Source organism: Pseudophryne corroboree, chromosome 1 (genome assembly GCF_028390025.1).
Source record: "Pseudophryne corroboree isolate aPseCor3 chromosome 1, aPseCor3.hap2, whole genome shotgun sequence".
NCBI lineage: Eukaryota > Metazoa > Chordata > Amphibia > Anura > Myobatrachidae > Pseudophryne > Pseudophryne corroboree.
This window is the reverse complement of record NC_086444.1, coordinates 10,235,465-10,254,825: the sequence shown is the minus strand read 5'-3', so window position 1 is coordinate 10,254,825 and position 19,361 is coordinate 10,235,465.

The following is a 19,361-nucleotide window of genomic DNA, read 5'->3' as shown; positions in this document are numbered from 1 at the left end:
GCAGAGAGCAGAGGTGAGGCAGCTGTGAGCTGGGGAGACAGGGAGTGTCAGGGAGAGAGCAGAGGTGAGGCAGCTGTGAGCTGGGGATACAGGAAGTGTCAGGGAGAGAGAATAGGTGAGGCAGCTATGAGCTGGGAATACAGGGAGTGTCAGGGAGAGAGCAGAGGTGAGGCAGCTGTGAGCTGAGGATACAGGGACTGTCAGGCAGAGAGCAGAGGTGAGGCAGCTGTGAGCTATGGATACAGGCAGTGTCATGGAGAGAGCAGAGGTGAGGCAGCTGTGAGCTTGGGATACAGGGAGTGTCAGGGAGAGAGCAGAGATGAGACAGCTGTGAGCTGGGGACACAGGGAGTGTCAGGCAGAGAGCAGAGGTGAGGCAGCTGTGAGCTGGGGATACAGGGGGTGTAATGGAGAGAGCAGAGGTGAGGCAGCTGTGAGCTTGGGACACAGGGAGTGTCAGGGAGAGAGCAGAGGTGATGCAGCTGTGAGCTGGGGATACAGGGAGTGTCAGGTAGAGAAGAGAGGTGAGGCAGCTGTTAGCTGGGGATACAGGGAGTGTCACGGAGAGAGAATAGGTGAGGCAGCTGTGAGCTGGGAATACAGGGAGTGTCAGGGATAGAGCAGAGGTGAGGCAGCTGTGAGCTGGGTGTTATGATTCCTGTACTCCAGACCAGAGGAGATCTTGTGGCAGAGGTCTGAGTACAAGGAAAATATACTGGTTGTGGGAGCGGGAGAGCCTAGTAACCCCTGGCGCCCTAACTCCGTTGTCTCGCCCGTGTTATCAGAAATCCCCTGCGAGACTATGGTTGCTTGAGCCCATGGCAGCCGCGTTCGAAGGGCGGATTATGTCTGCCCAACCCCGATGCCCCCGCAGGTCTTAATGGGAGACAAGGGGAAATCCGAGACAGGGTGATAACAAGGGGCCCTCTGACTAAGCAACCAAGCCAGGGGTTACAAGCTAACTAACTAAACCAAAGGTATGTGCGGACTAGCCGCCAGGGAAAAGGACAACCAAAAGATCCCCTGATCCGTTACTCCTATCCAACACCGCTGGATACCAGAGTGGAACTGTGGGAGCGGAATCCTCCGCAAAAGCTCCAGAACACAAGTAACTAAATAATAACAGTAAGCGGACAAGCCGCAACACACGGCTGAGCCGCGACTCACGAACACCACAAGATGTTAAAGGTGCTCGGTCAGACTCCAGGAACAGATGACAAACTTCCGAGTTAGGATCTCTGAGGACAGGAACAACCGGACTGAGCAGGACTGGAAACTCTCTGTAGCAGACACAGGCAAACAGGAAGCTATCACCGGCGTCTGTAAGAAGTCCTGAGGGTGCCTTTATTCAGGAACCCTCCAATCCAGATCCAGACATGGTAATCACTGAAATGCCGTGCAGCTTGTATGCTGCACGGCCAGCACATAATAAAGTAATGAGGACAGACCCAGCAACGGGGAACGCGGCTGAACGTGGCGTCCCCGTTGCTAAGGTCAGAGCGGCTCCGTGCGCCCGGCGTCTAGCGTTGCCAGGGAGCCGGCGGCTGAACGCGCACGGCGTCCCTGGTTGCTAGGCGCCGGGCCGCACCGCCGAGCGGACCCCGGCGCCTAACAGTACCCCCCCCTTGAGGAGGGGTCAAGGAACCCCTAAAGCCAGGTTTCTGAGGAAATTCTCGAAAAAATGCCCTTTTGAGCCTTGGGGCATGAAGGTCCTTATCCAGGACCCAAGACCTTTCCTCTGGCCCATAACCTCTCCAATGTACCAAAAAATAAAGCCGACCCCGGGACAACTTGGAATCGAGAACCTTCTCCACCAAGAACTCCTGCTGACCCTGTACATTTACTGGTGATCTCCCCTGAGATATTTTACGAGGAAATCTACTGGACGAAACATATGGTTTAAGCAATGAGCAATGGAAGGTATTCCCGATCCGTAAAGTTTTTGGTAAACGTAACCGGAAAGCAACTGGATTGACTTTTTTGATAACGAGAAATGGTCCAATAAATCTAGGACCCAATCTGGCTGAGGTTTGTCGAAGTTTAATGTTGCGAGTCGACAACCACACCCTGTCTCCTACTTTAAAAGTGCACGGCCGCCGGAGCCTGTCAGAAATTTTTTTTTCCCGGAAAGCTGCTTTTCTGAGAGCCAGGTGCACTTTTTTCCAAATAAGTTTAAGATGAGAGGTCAGGGCCAGAGTGGAGACAGAGGAATGTTGAAAAAATGAATTAGCTCTGGGGTGAAAACCAAAAACTGCAAAAAATGGAGACACATTGGTGGAAGAATGACAGGCATTATTATAAGCAAACTCCGCCAATGGAAGAAACTCAGACCAGTCATTTTGGAGTTTGGCCGAGTACAAACGCAAATTTTGTTTAAGAGATTGGTTAACTCGCTCAGTCTGTCCATTGGATTGGGGATGATAGCCGGAGGTTATTGATAATTTCATCTTCAACGAAGCACAAAAAGACTTCCAAAATTGTGCAATGAATTGTGGACCCCGGTCAGAGACAATATCAGTGGGTAAGCCATGGAGTCTGAAAACATGGCGGAGGAACAAGACTGCCAATCCCTGGGCAGATGGCAATCGGGGAAGAGCAATGAAATGGGCCATTTTGCTAAAACGGTCCACTACCACCCATATGACTCGGCATCCGGCTGACAGAGGGAGGTCCACCACAAAATCCATGGAGATATGCGACCATGGCCTAAGAGGAACATTCAAGGGCATAAGTTGACCCATAGGCAAAGAACGGGGAACTTTATGCTGTGCACAGACCTGACATGAAAAAGCAAACTCTTTAATGTCTTTGGAAAGACCAGGCCACCATACTGAGCGGGAGACTAATTCCAAAGTCTTAGCGATTCCCGGATGCCCGGCAACTTTGCTATCATGAAACTCCGTCAAAACAGTTGCTCGCAAAAACTCAGGGACAAAAAGACGACCAGCAGGAGTATTTCCAGGAGCTTGATGTTGAAGCAGCTTTAACTGGGTAAATACATCCTGTGTGAGGCCTGCCTGAATGACTGAAGACGGAAGTATGGGAGTAACAGGACTGTTGTCTTGAACTGGAAGAAAACTGCGTGACAGGGCATCTGCCTTAGTATTTTTGGAACCTGGCCTGAAGGTGATAATGAATTTGAAACAAGTAAAAAATAAAGCCCAACGAGCCTGCCGGGCATTCAGTCGTTTAGCTGATTCAATGTATTGAAGATTTTTGTGATCCGTCAAAACTGAAATGGTATGGGTCGCTCCTTCAAGCCAATGCCTCCACTCCTCGAAAGCCCATTTAATAGCCAGCAATTCCCGGTTACCAACATCGTAGTTGGATTCTGCAGATGAGAATTTCCTGGACATAAAGGCACAAGGATGTAATTCGAGGGAATCAGGATCCTTCTGAGAAAGGATAGCCCCTACTCCAACCTCCGAGGCATCAACCTCAACAATGAAAGGCAATTCTGGGTTGGGATGTCTAAGGACGGGGGCTGAGACAAAGGCTTGTTTCAAGGCCTGAAAAGATAACTCAGCTTCACGTGACCAATTGGTAGGATCCGCTCCCTTCTTAGTCAGAGCCACAATGGGAGCTACTAGGTCAGAAAAAGCGTGAATAAATCTTCTATAGTAGTTCGCAAACCCTAAAAAGCGCTGAATTGCTTTTAAGTTGGTGGGTTGCGCCCAACTAAGGATGGCTTGGAGCTTCTTTGGTTCCATACGGAATCCCTGAGGGGAAATAATGTACCCTAAAAAGGATACCTCCGTGACATGAAATTCACACTTCTCCAGCTTGGCATAAAGGTGATTTTCACGTAATTTCTTTAGCACCTGACGCACCTGGGTAACATGTTGTTCTACAGAGTCAGAATATATCAAAATATTGTCTAAATAGACTACAACGAACCTTCCCAGAAACTCACGGAGCACATCGTTAATGAGATCCTGGAAAACTGCCGGAGCGTTAGACAGGCCGAATGGCATAACCAGATACTCATAGTGGCCTGACTGAGTACTGAATGCCGTTTTCCACTCATCCCCTGACTTGATTCTGATGAGGTTATATGCTCCTCTCAGGTCAATCTTAGAAAAAATCACAGCCGAACGTAGCTGATCAAAGAGGACAGAGATCCGCGGCAGAGGGTAAGTATTCTTTACTGAGATTTTATTCAAAGCTCTAAAGTCAATGCAGGGTCTGAGTGAACCATCCTTCTTCTCTACGAAGAAGAAACCTGCACTTAAAGGGGATTTAGATGGCCTGATAAATCCTTTCCCAAGGCTTTCTTTCACATACTCATTCATGGCCACAGTTTCAGGACCAGACAATGCATATAACCTTCCTTTAGGCAACGTGGCACCAGGAATTAACTCAATGGCACAATCATAAGGCCTATGGGGAGGCAAAATATCCGCATTGCCCTTGGAAAATACATCAATAAAATCCTGGTATTCCCCTGGAATAGGTGCAGGAACGGTGGCAGCTACTCGGATAGGAAGCGTAATACATTCTTTATTACAGATGGTACCCCATTGTAAGATCTCCCCAGACTGCCAATCAATGATGGGATTATGAAAGGCCAGCCAAGGGTGACCCAGAACCACAGGAACTGCTGGACAATGGGTAAGGAAAAACTCAATTTTTTCAGAATGCAGAGCTCCCACCGAGAGCAAAACAGGAGGTGTACATAGAGAAATAACCCCATTGGACAAGGGACTCCCATCTAAACCATGCATGGTGACACACCTACCCAAGGTTAACTGAGGAATACCTAAGGCCTTGGCCAATGTTAAATCCATAAAGTTTCCTGCAGCTCCACTGTCCACAAAAGCAGAGACCGAGGAACAGAGGCTGCAGACCAAAGTGAACCCCCTCACAACTCACTTGGTCAGAAAGTTTCCCGACTTGTTCGGACAACTACGGGCAAAATGTCCCTTACCTCCACAGTATAAACAAAGACCAGAATTTTGCCTCCTGGTTCTTTCTTCAGGAGACAATTTGGAGAGACCAATCTGCATAGGCTCCTCCATGTCTACAGGAATGAAAGGAACACAAGGAGTAGACCCAACAGATGCCCCTTTTTCAGCCCTCCGCTCTCTGAGCCGACGATCTATCTTAATAGAGAGCTCCATGAGTTTATCGAGAGTCTCAGGAGCGGGATACTGAAGGAGACTGTCTTTTATAGATTCAGATAAGCCGAGGCGAAACTGACTGCGCAGGGCTGGATCATTCCATCCACAGTCGTTCGACCAACGGCGAAACTCCGTACAATAATTCTCTGCGGGATTCCTACCCTGTCTAAGAGTACGCAACTGACTCTCCGCGGACGCCTCTCTATCAGGGTCGTCATACAATAGCCCTAAAGATTGTAAAAAGGCGTCTACAGACGATAAGGCCGGATCGTGTGTCTTTAAACCAAAAGCCCAGGTCTGAGGATCCCCCTGAAGCAGAGAAATAATAATTCCAACCCGCTGAGCCTCCGTACCTGAGGAGACTGGTCTTAAACGAAAATAAAGTTTACAAGACTCTTTAAAATTAAAAAACTGTTTTCTATCCCCAGAAAAACGGTCAGGCAGATGCATTTTTGGTTCAGGGATGACCCTCGGGGAAGTCCGTAACAGATCTTCCTGTGACCTCACCCGGAGGGACAGATCCTGAACCATTTGAGTAAGTTCTTGAATCTGACTAACTAGAAGCTGGCCAGGATTTGGCCCAACACCGGCGGGATTCATAAGGCCGACAAATTCTCCCAACTGAATAAGTGAAAAAAAATTAACTCCTGTTAAGTTAAATCTTTTCTTTTTGTTGGCCGGTGATAATGTTATGATTCCTGTACTCCAGACCAGAGGAGATCTTGTGGCAGAGGTCTGAGTACAAGGAAAATATACTGGTTGTGGGAGCGGGAGAGCCTAGTAACCCCTGGCGCCCTAACTCCGTTGTCTCGCCCGTGTTATCAGAAATCCCCTGCAAGACTATGGTTGCTTGAGCCCATGGCAGCCGCGTTCGTAGGGCGGATTATGTCTGCCCAACCCCGATGCCCCCGCAGGTCTTAATGGGAGACAAGGGGAAATCCGAGACAGGGTGATAACAAGGGGCCCTCTGACTAAGCAACCAAGCCAGGGGTTACAAGCTAACTAACTAAACCAAAGGTATGTGCGGACTAGCCGCCAGGGAAAAGGACAACCAAAAGATCCCCTGATCCATTACTCCTATCCAACACCGCTGGATACCAGAGTGGATCTGTGGGAGCGGAATCCTCCGCAAAAGCTCCAGAACACAAGTAACTAAATAATAACAGTAAGCGGACAAGCCGCAACACACGGCTGAGCCGCGACTCACGAACACCACAAGATGTTAAAGGTGCTCGGTCAGACTCCAGGAACAGATGACAAACTTCCGAGTTAGGATCTCTGAGGACAGGAACAACCGGACTGAGCAGGACTGGAAACTCTCTGTAGCAGACACAGGCAAACAGGAAGCTATCACCGGCGTCTGTAAGAAGTCCTGAGGGTGCCTTTATTCAGGAACCCTCCAATCCAGATCCAGACATGGTAATCACTGAAATGCCGTGCAGCTTGTATGCTGCACGGCCAGCACATAATAAAGTAATGAGGACAGACCCAGCAACGGGGAACGCGGCTGAACGTGGCGTCCCCGTTGCTAAGGTCAGAGCGGCTCCGTGCGCCCGGCGTCTAGCGTTGCCAGGGAGCCGGCGGCTGAACGCGCACGGCGTCCCTGGTTGCTAGGCGCCGGGCCGCACCGCCGAGCGGACCCCGGCGCCTAACACTGGGGATACAGGGAGTGTCAGGCAGAGAACAGAGGTGAGGCAGCTGTGAGCTGGGGATACAGGAAGTGTCAGGGAGAGAGAATAGGTGAGGCAGCTGTGAGCTGGGAATACAGGGAGTGTCAGGGAGAGAGCAGAGGTGAGGCAGCTGTGAGCTGTGGATACAGGGACTGTCAGGCAGAGAGCAGAGGTGAGGCAGCTGTGATTTGTGGATACAGGCAGTGTCATGGAGTGAGCAGAGGTGAGGCAGCTGTGAGCTTGGGATACAGGGAGTGTCAGGGAGAGAGCAGAGGTGAGGCAACTGTGAGCTGGGGACACAGGGAGTGTCAGGCAGAGAGCAGAGGTGAGGCAGCTGTGAGCTGGGGATACAGGGAGTGTAATGGAGAGAGCAGAGGTGAGGCAGCTGTGAGCTGGGGATACAGGGAGTGTCAGGGAGAGAGAATAGGTGAGGCAGCTGTGAGCTGGGAATACAGGGAGTGTCAGGGAGAGAGAATAGGTGAGGCAGCTGTGAGCTGGGAATACAGGGAGTGTCAGGGAGAGAGCAGAGGTGGGGCAGCTTTGAGCTGGGGATACAGGGAGTGTCAGGCAGAGACCAGAGGTGAGGCAGCTGTGAGCTGGGGATACAGGGTGTGTCAGGGATAGAACAGAGGTGAGGCAGCTGTGAGCTGGGGATACAGGGAGTGTCAGGGAAAGAGAATAGGTGAGGCAGCTGTGAGCTGGGAATACAGGTAGTGTCAGGGAGAGAGCAGAGGTGAGGCAACTGTGAGCTGGGGACACAGGGAGTGTCAGGCAGAGAGCAGAGGTGAGGCAGCTGTGAGCTGGGGATACAGGGAGTGTAATGGAGAGATCAGAGGTGAGGCAGCTGTGAGCTTGGGACACAGGGAGTGTCAGGGAGAGAGCAGAGGTGATGCAGCTGTGAGCTGGGGATACAGGGAGTGTCAGGTAAAGAACAGAGGTGAGGCAGCTGTGAGCTGGGGATACAGGGTGTGTCAGGGAGAGAGAATAGGTGAGGCAGCTGTGAGCTGGGAAAACAGGGAGTGTCAGGGAGAGAGCAGAGGTGGGGCAGCTTTGAGCTGGGGATACAGGGAGTGTCAGGCAGAGACCAGAGGTGAGGCAGCTGTGAGCTGGGGATACAGGGAGTGTCAGGGAGAGAACAGAGGTGAGGCAGCTGTGAGCTGGGGATACAGGGAGTGTCAGGGAAAGAGAATAGGTGAGGCAGCTGTGAGCTGGAAATACAGGTAGTGTCAGGGAGAGAGCAGAGGTGAGGCAGCTGTGAGCTTGGGATGCAGGGAGTGTCAGGGAGAGAGCAGAGGTGATGCAGCTGTGAGGTGGGGATACAGAGAGTGTCAGGGAGAGAGCAGAGGTGACGCAGCTGTGAGCTGGGGATACAGGGAGTGTCAGGTAGAGAACAGAGGTGAGGCAGCTGTGTGCTAGGGATACAGGGAGTTTCAGGGAGAGAGCAGAGGTGAGGCAGCTGTGAGCTGTGGATACAAGGAGTGTCAGGAAGAGAGCAGAGGTGAGGCAGCTGTGAGCTGGGGATACAGGGAGCGTCATGGAGAGAGCAGAGGTGAGGCGGCTGTGAGCTGGGAATACAGGGAGTGTCAGGGAGAGAGCAGAGGTGAGGCAGCTGTGAGCTGGGGATAGAGGGAGTGTCAGGGAGAGAGCAGAGGTGAGGCAGCTGTGAGCTGGGAATACAGGGAGTGTCAGAGAGAGCAGAGGTGAGGCAGCTGTGAGCTGGGTATACAGGGACTGTCAGGAAGAGAGCAGAGGTGAGGCAGCTGTGATCTGAGAATACAGGGAGTGTCAGGGAGAGAGCAGAGGTGAGGTGGCTGTGAGCTGTGGATACAGGGGGTGTCAGGGAGAGAGAAGAGGTGACACAGCTGTGAGCTGGGAATACAGGGACTGTCAGGAAGAAAGCAGAGGTGAGGCAGCTGTGATCTGAGAATACAGGGAGTGTCAGGGAGAGAGCAGAGGTGAGGTGGCTGTGAGCTGTGGATACAGGGGGTGTCAGGGAGAGAGAAGAGGTGACACAGCTGTGAGCTGGGAATACAGGGAGTGTCAGGGAGAGAGCAGAGGTGAGGCAGCTGTGAGCTGGGAATACAGGGAGTGTCAGGGAGAGAGCAGAGGTGAGGCAGCTGTGAGCTGGGGATACAGGGAGTGTCAGGGAGAGAGCAGAGGTGAGGCAGCTGTGTGCTGGGGATACAGGGAGTGTCAGGGAGAGAGCAGAGGTGAGGCAGCTGTGTGCTGGGGATACAGGGAGTGTCAGGGAGAGAGCAGAGGTGAGGCAGCTGTGAGCTGGGGATACAGGGAGTGTCACGGAGAGAACAGAGGTGAGGCAGCTCTGAGCTGGGGATACAGGGAGTATCAGGGAGAGAGAATAGGTGAGGCAGCTGTGAGCTCGGAATACAGGGAGTGTCAGGGAGAGAGCAGAGGTCAGGCAGCTGTGAGCTGGGGATACAGGGAGTGTCAGGCAGAGAGCAGAGGTGAGGCAGCTGTAAGCTGGGGATACAGGGAGTGTAATGGAGAGCAGAGGTGAGGCATCTGTGAGCTTGGGATACAGGGAGTGTCAGGGAGAGAGCAGAGGTGATGCAGCTGTGAGCTGGGGATACAGGGAGTGTCAGGTAGAGAACAGAGGTGAGGCAGCTGTGAGCTGGGGATACAGGGAGTGTCAGGGAGAGAGAATAGGTGAGGCAGCTGTGAGCTGGGAATACAGGGAGTGTCAGGGAGAGAGCAGAGGTGAGGCAGCTGTGAGCTGGGGATACAGGGAGTGTCAGGCAGAGACCAGAGGTGAGGCATCTGTGAGCTGGGGATACAGGAAGTGTCAGGGAGAGAGAGTAGGTGAGGCAGCTGTGAGCTGGGAATACAGGGAGTGTCAGGGAGAGAGCAGAGGTGAGGCAGCTGTGAGCTGAGGATACAGGGACTGTCAGGGAGAGAGCAGAGGTGAGGCAGCTGTGAGCTGAGGATACAGGGACTGTCAGGCAGAGAGCAAGAGTGAGGCAGCTGTGAGCTGTGGATACAGGCAGTGTCATGGAGAGAGCAGAGGTGAGGCAGCTGTGAGCTTGGGATACAGGGAGTGTCAGGGAGAGAGCAGAGGTGAGGCAGCTGTGAGCTGGGGACACAGGGAGTGTCAGGCAGAGAGCAGAGGTGAGGCAGCTGTGAGCTGGGGATACAGGGAGTGTCAGGGAGAGAGCAGAGGTGAGGCAGCTGTGAGCTGGGGATACAGGAAGTGTCAGGGAGAGAGAATAGGTGAGGCAGCTGTGAGCTGGGAATACAGGGAGTGTCAGGGACAGAGCAGAGGTGAGGCAGCTGTGAGCTGAGGATACAGGGACTGTCAGGCAGAGAGCAGAGGTGAGGCAGCTGTGAGCTTGGGACACAGGGAGTGTCAGGGAGAGAGCAGAGGTGATGCAGCTGTGAGCTGGGGATACAGGGAGTGTCAGGTAGAGAAGAGAGGTGAGGCAGCTGTGAGCTGGGGATACAGGAAGTGTCAGGGAGAGAGAATAGGTGAGGCAGCTGTGAGCTGGGAATACAGGGAGTGTCAGGGACAGAGCAGAGGTGAGGCAGCTGTGAGCTGAGGATACAGGGACTGTCAGGCAGAGAGCAGAGGTGAGGCAGCTGTGAGCTTGGGACACAGGGAGTGTCAGGGAGAGAGCAGAGGTGATGCAGCTGTGAGCTGGGGATACAGGGAGTGTCAGGTAGAGAAGAGAGGTGAGGCAGCTGTTAGCTGGGGATACAGGGAGTGTCAGGGAGAGAGAATAGGTGAGGCAGCTGTGAGCTGGGAATACAGGGAGTGTCAGGGAGAGAGCAGAGGTGAGGCAGCTGTGAGCTGTGGATACAGGGACTGTCAGGCAGAGAGCAGAGGTGAGGCAGCTGTGAGCTGTGGATACAGGCAGTGTCATGGAGAGAGCAGAGGTGAGGCAGCTGTGAGCTTGGGATACAGGGAGTGTCAGGGAGAGAGCAGAGGTGAGGCAATTGTGAGCTGGGGACACAGGGAGTGTCAGGCAGAGAGCAGAGGTGAGGCAGCTGTGAGCTGGGGATACAGGGAGTGTAATGGAGAGAGCAGAGGTGAGGCAGCTGTGAGCTTGGGACACAGGGAGTGTCAGGTAGAGAACAGAGGTGAGGCAGCTGTGAGCTGGGAATACAGGGAGTGTCAGGGAGAGAGCAGAGGTGGGGCAGCTTTGAGCTGGGGATACAGGGAGTGTCAGGCAGAGACCAGAGGTGAGGCAGCTGTGAGCTGGGGATACAGGGAGTGTCAGGGAGAGAACAGAGGTGAGGCAGCTGTGAGCTGGGTATACAGGGAGTGTCAGGGAAAGAGAATAGGTGAGGCAGCTGTGAGCTGGGAATACAGGTAGTGTCAGGGAGAGAGCAGAGGTGAGGCAACTGTGAGCTGGGGACACAGGGAGTGTCAGGCAGAGAGCAGAGGTGAGGCAGCTGTGAGCTGGGGATACAGGGAGTGTAATGGAGAGAGCAGAGGTGAGGCAGGTGTGAGCTTGGGACACAGGGAGTGTCAGGGAGAGAGCAGAGGTGATGCAGCTGTGAGCTGGGGATACAGGGAGTGTCAGGTAAAGAACAGAGGTGAGGCAGCTGTGAGCTGGGGATACAGGGTGTGTCAGGGAGAGAGAATAGGTGAGGCAGCTGTGAGCTGGGAATACAGGGAGTGTCAGGGAGAGAGCAGAGGTGGGGCAGTTTTGAGCTGGGGATACAGGGAGTGTCAGGCAGAGACCAGAGGTGAGGCAGCTGTGAGCTGGGGATACAGGGAGTGTCAGGGAAAGAGAATAGGTGAGGCAGCTGTGAGCTGGGAATACAGGTAGTGTCAGGGAGAGAGCAGAGGTGAGGCAGCTGTGAGCTTGGGATACAGGGAGTGTCAGGGAGAGAGCAGAGGTGATGCAGCTGTGAGGTGGGGATACAGAGAGTGTCAGGGAGAGAGCAGAGGTGACGCAGCTGTGAGCTGGGGATACAGGGAGTGTCAGGTAGAGAACAGAGGTGAGGCAGCTGTGTGCTAGGGATACAGGGAGTTTCAGGGAGAGAGCAGAGGTGAGGCAGCTGTGAGCTGTGGATACAAGGAGTGTCAGGAAGAGAGCAGAGGTGAGGCAGCTGTGAGCTGGGGATACAGGGAGTGTCAGGGAGAGAGCAGAGGTGAGGCGGCTGTGAGCTGGGAATACAGGGAGTGTCAGGGAGAGAGCAGAGGTGAGGCGCTGTGAGCTGGGAATACAGGGAGTGTCAGGGAGAGAGCAGAGGTGAGGCAGCTGTGAGCTGGGGATAGAGGGAGTGTCATGGAGAGAGCAGAGGTGAGGCAGCTGTGAGCTGGGGATACAGGGAGTGTCAGGGAGAGAGCAGAGGTGATGCAGCTGTGAGCTAGGAATACAGGGATTGTCAGGGAGAGAGCAGAGGTGAGGCAGCTGTGTGCTGGGGATACAGGTAGTGTCAGGGAGAAAGCAGAGGTGAGGCAGCTGTGAGCTGGGGATACAGGTAGTGTCAGGGAGAGAGCAGAGGTGAGGCTGCTGTGTGCTGGGGATACAGGTAGTGTCAGGGAGAAAGCAGAGGTGAGGCAGCTGTGAGCTGGGGATACAGGGAGTGTCAGGCAGAGAGCAGAGGTGAGGCAGCTGTGAGCTGGGGATACAGGGAGTGTCAGGGAGAGAGAAGAGGTGAGGCAGCTGTGAGCTGGGGATACATGGAGTGTCATGGAGAGAGCAGAGGTGAGGCAGCTGTGAGCTTGGGATACAGGGAGTGTCAGGGAGAGAGCAGAGGTGATGCAGCTGTGAGCTGGGGATACAGAGAGTGTCAGGGAGAGAGCAGAGGTGACGCAGCTGTGAGCTGGGGATACAGGGAGTGTCAGGTAGAGAACAGAGGTGAGGCAGCTGTGTGCTAGGGATACAGGGAGTTTCAGGGAGAGAGCAGAGGTGAGGCAGCTGTGAGCTGTGGATACAAGGAGTGTCAGGAAGAGAGCAGAGGTGAGGCAGCTGTGAGCTGGGGATACAGGGAGTGTCAGGGAGAGAGCAGAGGTGAGGCGGCTGTGAGCTGGGAATACAGGGAGTGTCAGGGAGATAGCAGAGGTGAGGCGCTGTGAGCTGGGAATACAGGGAGTGTCAGGGAGAGAGCAGAGGTGAGGCAGCTGTGAGCTGGGGATAGAGGGAGTGTCAGGGAGAGAGCAGAGGTGAGGCAGCTGTGAGCTGAGGATACAGGGAGTGTCAGAGAGAGAGCAGAGGTGAGGCAGCTGTGAGCTGGGGATACAGGGAGTGTCAGGGAGAGAGCAGAGGTGAGGCAGCTGTGAGCTGGGGATACAGGGAGTGTCAGGGAGAGAGCAGAGGTGAGGCAGCTGTGAGCTGGGAATACAGGGAGTGTCAGGGAGAGAGCAGAGGTGAGGCGGCTGTGAGCTGGGGGTACAGGAAGTGTCAGGCAGAGAGCTGAGGTGAGGCAGCTGTGAGTTGGGTATACAGGGAGTGTCAGGGAGAGAGCAGAGGTGATGCAGCTGTGTGCTGGGAATTCAGGGAGTGTCATGTAGAGAGCAGAGGTGAGGCAGCTGTGAGCTGGGGATACAGGCAGTGTCAGGGAGAAAGCAGAGTTGAGGCAGCTGTGTGCTGGGGACACAGGGAGTGTCAGCAAGAGAGCAGAGGTGAGGCAGCTGTGAGCTGGGAATACAGGGAGTGTCAGGGAGAGAGCAGAGGTGAGGTAGATGTGAGCTGGGGATACAGGAAGTGTCAGGGACAGAGCAGAGTTGAGGCAGCTGTGAGCTGGGAATACAGGGAGTGTCAGGGAGAGAGCAGAGGTGAAGTAGCTGTGAGCTGGGAATACAGGGAGTGCCAGGGAGAGAGCAGAGGTGAGGCAGCTGCGAGCTGGGGATACAGGGAGTGTCAGGGAGAGAGCAGAGGTGAGGCAGCTGTGAGAGAGCAGAGTTGATGCTTGTGTGAGCTGGTGATACAGGGAGTGTCAGGGAGAGAGCAGAGGTGAGGCAGCTGTGAGCTGGGGATACAGGGAGTGCCAGGGAGAGAGAAGAAGTGAGGCAGCTGTGAGCTGTGAATACAGGGAGTGTCAGGGAGAGAGCATAGGTGAGGCAGTTGGGAGCTAGGAATACAGGGAGTGTCAGGGAGAGAGCAGAGGTGAGGCAGCTGTGAGCTGGGGATACAGGGAGTATCATGGAAGAGAGCAGAGGTGATGCAGCTGTGAGCTGGGGATACAGGTAGTGTCAGGGAAGAAAGCAGAGGTGATGCAGCTGTGAGCTGGGGATACAGGGAGTGTCAGTGAGAGTGCAGAGGAGAGACAGCTGTGAGCTGGGGATACAGGGAGTGTCAGGGAGAGAGCAGAGGTAAGGCAGCTGTGAGCTGGGGATACAGGGAGTGTCAGGGATAGAGCAGAGGTGAGGCGGCTGTGAGATGGGAATACAGGGAGTGTCAGGAAGAGAGCAGAGGTGAAGCAGCTGTGAGCTGAGGATACAGGGAGTGTCAGGGAGAGAGCAGAGGTGAAGCAGCTGTGAGCTGGGAATACAGGGAGTGTCATGTAGAAAGCAGAGGTGAGGCAGCTGTGAGCTGGGGATACAGGGAGTGTCAGGGAGAGAGCAGAGGTGAGGCAGCTGTGAGCTGGGAATACAGGGAGTGTCAGGGAGAGAGCAGAGGTGAGGCGGCTGTGAGCTGGGGGTACAGGAAGTGTCAGGCAGAGAGCTGAGGTGAGGCAGCTGTGAGTTGGGGATACAGGGAGTGTCAGGGAGAGAGCAGAGGTGATGCAGCTGTGTGCTGGGAATACAGGGAGTGTCATGTAGAGAGCAGAGGTGAGGCAGCTGTGAGCTGGGGATACAGGGAGTGTCAGGGAGAAAGCAGAGTTGAGGCAGCTGTGTGCTGGGGACACAGGGAGTGTCAGCAAGAGAGCAGAGGTGAGGACGCTGTGAGCTGGGAATACAGGGAGTGTCAGGGAGAGAGCAGAGGTGAGGTAGATGTGAGCTGGGGATACAGGGAGTGTCAGGGAGAGAGCAGAGGTGAGGCAGCTGTGAGCTGGGAAAACAGGGAGTGTCAGAGAGAGCAGAGGTGTGGCAGCTGTGAGCTGGGGATACAGGGACTGTCAGGAAGAGAGCAGAGGTGAGGCAGCTGTGAGCTGAGAATACAGGGAGTGTCAGCGAGAGAGCAGAGGTGAGGCGGCTGTGAGCTGTGGATACAGGGGGTGTCAGGGAGAGAGAAGAGGTAACACAGCTGTGAGCTGGGAAAACAGGGAGTGTCAGGGAGAGAGAATAGGTGAGGCAGCTGTGAGCTGGGGATACAGGGAGTGTCAGGGAGAGAGAATAGGTGAGGCAGCTGTGAGCTAGGAATACAGGGAGTGTCAGGGAGAGAGAATAGGTGAGGCAGCTGTGAGCTGGGGATACAGGGAGTGTCAGGCAAAGAGCAGAGGTGAGGCAACTGTGAGCTGGGGATACAGGGAGTGTAATGAAGAGAGCAGAGGTGAGGCAGCTGTGAGCTTGGGATACAGGGAGTGTCAGGGAGAGAGCAGAGGTGAGGCAGCTGTGAACTGGGGATACAGGGAGTGTCAGGAAGAAAGCAGAGGTGAGGCAGCTGTGATCTGAGAATACAGGGAGTGTCAGGGAGAGAGCAGAGGTGAGGTGGCTGTGAGCTGTGGATACAGGGGGTGTCAGGGAGAGAGAAGAGGTGACACAGTTGTGAGCTGGGAATACAGGGAGTGTCAGGGAGAGAGCAGAGGTGAGGCAGCTGTGAGCTGGGGATACAGGGAGTGCCACGGAGAGAACAGAGGTGAGGCAGCTCTGAGCTGGGGATACAGGGAGTATCAGGGAGAGAGAATAGGTGAGGCAGCTGTGAGCTGGGAATACAGGGAGTGTCAGGGAGAGAGCAGACGTCAGTCAGCTGTGAGCTGGGGATACAGGGAGTGTCAGGCAGAGAGCAGAGGTGAGGCAGCTGTGAGCTGGGGATACAGGGAGTGTAATGGAGAGCAGAGGTGAGGCAGCTGTGAGCTTGGGATACAGGGAGTGTCAGGGAGAGAGCAGAGGTGATGCAGCTGTGTGCTGGGGATACAGAAAGTGTCAGGGAGAGAGCAGAGGTGAAGCAGCTGTGAGCTGGGGATACAGGGACTGTCAGGCAGAGAGCAGAGGTGAGGCAGCTGTGAGCTGTGGATACAAGCAGTGTCGTGGAGAGAGCAGAGGTGAGGCAGCTGTGAGCTGAGGATACAGGGAGTGTCAGGGAGAGAGCAGAGGTGAGGCAGCTGTGAGCTGGGGATACAGGGAGTGTCAGGCAGAGAGCAGAGGTGAGGCAGCTGTGAGCTGAGGATACAGGGACTGTCAGGCAGAGAGCAGAGGTGAGGCAGCTGTGAGCTGTGGATACAAGCAGTGTCATGGAGAGAGCAGAGGTGAGGCAGCTGTGAGCTTGGGACACAGGGAGTGTCAGGGAGAGAGCAGAGGTGATGCAGCTGTGAGCTGGGGATACAGGGAGTGTCAGGTAGAGAACAGAGGTGAGGCAGCTGTGAGCTGGGGATACAGGGAGTGTCAGGGAGAGAGAATAGGTGAGGCAGCTGTGAGCTGGGAATACAGGGAGTGTCAGGGAGAGAGCAGAGGTGGGGCAGCTGTGAGATGGGGATACAGGGAGTGTCAGGGAGAGAGCAGAGGTGAGGCAGCTATGAGCTGGGGATACAGGGAGTATCAGGGAAAGAGAATAGGTGAGGCAGCTGTGAGCTGGAAATACAGGTAGTGTCAGGGAGAGAGCAGAGGTGAGGCAGCTGTGAGCTGGGGATACAGGGAGTGTCAGGGAGAGAACAGAGGTGAGGCAGCTGTGAGCTGGGGATACAGGGAGTGTCAGGGAAAGAGAATAGGTTAGGCAGCTGTGAGCTGGGAATACAGGGAGTGTCAGGGAGAGAGCAGAGGTGAGGTGGCTGTGAGCTGTGGATACAGGGGGTGTCAGGGAGAGAGAAGAGGTGACACAGCTGTGAGCTGGTAATACAGGGAGTGTCAGGGAGAGAGCAGAGGTGAGGCAGCTGTGAGCTGGGGATACATGGAGTGTCATGGAGAGAGCAGAGGTGAGGCAGCTGTGAGCTTGGGAGACAGGGAGTGTCAGGGAGAGAGCAGAGGTGATGCAGCTGTGAGCTGGGGATACAGAGAGTGTAAGGGAGAGAGCAGAGGTGACGCAGCTGTGAGCTGGGGATTGTTATGATTCCCGTACTCCAGACCAGAGGAGATCTTATGGCTGAGGTCTGAGTACTGGAAAGATATACTGGTTGTGGGAGCAGGAGAGCCTAGTAACCCCTGGCGCCCTAACTCCGTTGTCTCGCCCGTGTTATCAGAAATCCCCTGTGAGACTATGGTTGCTTGAGCCCATGGCAGCCGCGTTTGAAGGGCGGATTATGTCTGCCCAACTCCGATGCCCCCTCAGGTCTTAATGGGAGACAAAGGGAAATCCGAGACAGGGTGATAACAAGGGGCCCTCTGACTAAGCAACCAGGCCAGGGGTTACAAGCTAACTAACTTAAACCAAAAAGTATGTGCGGACTAGCCGCCAGGGAAAAGGACAACCAAAGATCCACTGATCCGTCACTCCTATCCAGCACCGCTGGATACCAGAGTGGATCAGGGGGAGCGGAATCCTCCGCAAAAGCTCCAGAACACAAAGATACAAAATAATAAACAGTAAGCGGTCAAGCCGCAACACACGGCTACGCCGCGACTCACGAACACCACAGGATGTTAAAGGTGCTCGGTCAGACTCCAGGAAAGATGACAACTTCCGAGTACAGGATCACTGAGGACAGGAACAACCGGATTGAGCAGGACTGGAAACTCTCTGTAACCGACACAGGCAAACAGGAAGCTATCACCGGCGTCTGTGAGAAGTCCAAAGGGTGCTTATAACTGTGAGCTCCCCAATCAGGAGCCAGACTGGGTAATCACAAGTAATGCCGTGCAGCTTGCATGCTGCACGGCCAGCACACCATTTATACAAATTAGAAAAGACCCAGCAACGGGGAACGCGGCCCGAACGTGGCGTCCCCATTGCTAGGGTCTGAGCGGCTCCGTGCGCCCGGCGTCTAGCGTTGCCAGGGAGCCGGCGGCTGTACGCGCACGGCGTCCCTGGTTGCTAGGCGCCGGGCCGCACCGACGAGCGGACCCCGACGCCTAACAGTACCCCCCCCCCTTGAGGAGGGGTCAAGGATCCCCTAAAGCCAGGTTTCCGAGGAAATTCTCGAAAAAATGCCCTCTTGAGCTTCGGGGCATGGAGATCCTTATCCAGGACCCAAGACCTTTCTTCTGGACCATAACCTCTCCAATGCACCAAAAAATAAAGCCGACCCCGGGACAACTTGGAATCGAGAACCTTCTCCACCAAGAACTCCTGCTGACCCTGTACATCTATTGGTGATCTCCCATGAGGTATCTTACGAGGAAATCTACTGGACTAAACATATGGTTTCAGCAATGAGCAATGGAAAGTATTTCCGATCCGTAAAGTCTTTGGTAAACGTAACCGGAAGGCAACTGGATTGACTTTTTTGATAATGTGAAATGGTCCAATAAATTTAGGACCCAATCTGGCTGAGGTTTGTCGAAGTTTAATGTTGCGAGTCGACAACCATACCCTATCTCCTACTTTAAAAGTGCACGGCCGCCGGAGCCTGTCAGAAATTCTCTTTTCCTGAAATGCCGCTTTTCTGAGAGCCAGGTGCACTTTTCTCCAAATGAGCCTAAGATGAGAGGTCAAGGTCAGTGAGGAGACAGAGGAATGTTGAAAAAAGGAATTAGCTCTGGGGTGAAAACCAAAAACTGCAAAAAATGGAGACACATTGGTGGAGGAATGACAGGCATTATTGTAAGCGAACTCCGCCAATGGAAGAAACTCAGACCAGTCATTTTGGAGTTTGGCCGAGTACAAACGCAAATATTGTTTTAGTGATTGATTAACTCGCTCAGTCTGCCCGTTGGATTGGGGATGGTAGCCTGACGTTAAGGATAATTTCATCTTCAATGAGACACAAAAAGATTTCCAAAACTGTGCAATGAATTGTGGACCCCGATCAGAAACAATATCAGTGGGTAACCCATGGAGTCTGAAAACATGGCGGAGGAACAAGACTGCCAATCCCTGGGCAGATGGCAATCTGGGAAGAGCAATGAAATGGGCCATTTTGCTAAAACGGTCCACTACCACCCATATGACTCGGCATCCGGCTGACAGAGGGAGGTCCACCACAAAATCCATGGAGATATGAGACCATGGCCTAAGAGGAACATTCAAGGGCATAAGCTGACCGATAGGCAAAGAACGGGGAACTTTATGTTGTGCACAGACCTGACACGAAAAAACAAACTCCTTAATGTCTTTGGAAAGACCAGGCCACCATACTGAGCGGGAGACTAATTCCAAAGTCTTAGCGATTCCTGGATGCCCGGCAACTTTGCTATCATGAAACTCCGTCAAAACAGTTGCTCTCAAAAACTCAGGGACAAAAAGACGACCAGCAGGAGTATTTCCAGGAGCTTGATGTTGAAGCAGCTTTAACTGGGTAAATAAATCCAGTGTGAGGCCTGCCCGAATGACTGAAGACGGAAGTATGGGAGTAACAGGACTGTTGTCTTGAACTGGAAGAAAACTGCGTGACAGGGCATCTGCCTTGGT